This window comes from Cynoglossus semilaevis, chromosome 17 (genome assembly GCF_000523025.1).
Source record: "Cynoglossus semilaevis isolate Cse_v1.0 chromosome 17, Cse_v1.0, whole genome shotgun sequence".
Classification (NCBI taxonomy): Eukaryota; Metazoa; Chordata; class Actinopteri; order Pleuronectiformes; family Cynoglossidae; genus Cynoglossus; species Cynoglossus semilaevis.
The window spans coordinates 3,682,326-3,684,547 of record NC_024323.1 but is presented as its reverse complement, the minus strand read 5'-3'; positions in this window follow the sequence as shown (position 1 = coordinate 3,684,547).

Below are 2,222 nucleotides of genomic sequence, written 5' to 3'. Positions count from 1 at the left end.
TTCTTACATAGAAGAAGAACGACTTCCGTTATTGATAAAGGCGAAAATATCTTTAGCACCCCCTTGCGACCACACACATATAGAACATCCATGCTTTTTTAATGGACTGAAATGTGTAGATAGTAAGACAGGGTGTGCTGTAGGTACAATGGTAGCAGACTTACATACATACACTTTTCTTCCATACGTACACAACAACAATTGTTTGTCATTACCTTACTATCCATCCAAATAACGATTTATATATGTTACATATATACATTCTGTATATACTCTGTATAGAACACAAAAATAGTATGACAAGATAGCTAAAGTATTCTGATATATAGGTATAACTGAAACAAAGTAGCAAAAGTGAATCAAAATATAGAAAAAGTGCTTAAAGTTAGCCAAAATTAAGCCCACGAACCCCTAATAGTTAGGCAGAGTTTAAGCATTGGTAAATGGTTGGCCCATAAAAAAATTATCTAAAACATTGCCTAAAGTTTGCTGAAACATAACAGAGAACCCAAAAAGATAGCAAAAATATCTAAAAGTTAAGAATAGAATTAATAAAATTAAAACAATACTAATTAAAAATAAATAAATTAAGTGCATCAGAACCTATAGTTAGCCAAAGTAGTTATATGTTGGATGGAAATATGCATAGAAAAATGTGATTTGGTTCCATCTGAATTATAAACCCAGAATTATACCCAGGAAGGATAACTGTAATAATTCCGTACTAACCCTGATCCAAATGAAAATAAAACGAGACCAGGTCTTAGCAGAACAACCATCACCTTATTTCCCCACCCAGTCTGAGAGGGAGAGATTATTGGAGGATTAGAAGTCAGTGGACCAGCTGGCTGCCGAATTCATCCTTCAAATATCTCTGGAATGTTGATATGCTTTCCTATGATGGGAAACATAAAACCTGTTGGAGGCGCTATTCCATGCCACACTTATCAGGAGAGGTTGCTAGGTAAGAGGAGGGGCAGGGACTAAATAACCGTCAAACATTGAAGAAGAGCAGCGGCAGCAGCAGGTTGGAGAGAGCAGCCTGACATCACTGTACTGTGGACTAATGCTGAGAAAACACAGCAGAGCACATCAAATGTGGACACCCTGCGACTGGACAGTGGAAGGAAGATGATTTAAAGGTATTTTCTTGTAGAAATCTCTCTGGTCTAAGGAGGACTTGTTTGAAGCAGCAGGAGGGATTGTCTGTGTTCTGCTCCGGTGACCTCCCCTGTGTGTTTTTTCCTCTGACTGCGTACAAAGAAGGATCTGTACTACTGCTGTTGCTGCAGGTAGATATCTGCTCTCAGGTAATCTAACACCAAACTCTACCACGTGACTAAAAGCGATTTGAAAAGTAGACGGAAAAAAAACCCTGCTTTACATAAAGTACCAACAGGTACCGTGGATGTGGCTGAGACTCACACTGGAGGCAGTTCTCACTCTAAACTGTACCAAAAGTCCCCGTTTTGGCCTTTTACAGAGCCACCTGTCACCTTCACTGGACAAAACCATTTGTTTCATTTTTGACAAGGTGAAGCGGAAGCAGTCGGTGTCAGTGAGGAGTGGACCTGCTGCTCCATGTTTCCCGTCTCGCCCTCTCGGCACCAGTAAACAGCTGGATCCAGCGTAAGACACCTGTTATTAATACATATATTAACACGTGTTGGTGCTGTTGAGGATGAAGCCCATTCGAAGGCTTTATTCCAACATCAGCTATGAATAGCAGGGTTTGTTCCTGTATGTGCTGTGAGCAGGTTTATGATTCAACATCAGGCTGACTGTGTGTGACTCAGTGGTTGACTGGTAATTGTCTTATTCCAGGTACTTTACACAGTCTACGGCTTTGACGTCCTACAAAAACCTTGAACATTGACATTTACTGTAATATGAATGTAAGACGTTTTAATTTCTCAGGAAAAAAAGAAAAAATATCGAGAATTGTGAGTTTTAATAATGTATTTACAATTTTATAAAATCCAAACTGTTGTCTGTTTTTGCACTAAGACTACTGTTGGTCTTGTTTTTTGTTTTTGTTTTACTTTTTATTTTGCAATTATTTAGCTAACTTGCAGTTATCTTGATGATAATTTAAGCAACTTTGTGGTTAACCCTTTTGCAGTTTTAGTTGATTCCCAGATACGTTGCAAAAATAGTCTGCAAAAAAATGCAAACATCACAACAATTTAAAACATTTCCGATAATTTCTAATGTCCCAATGT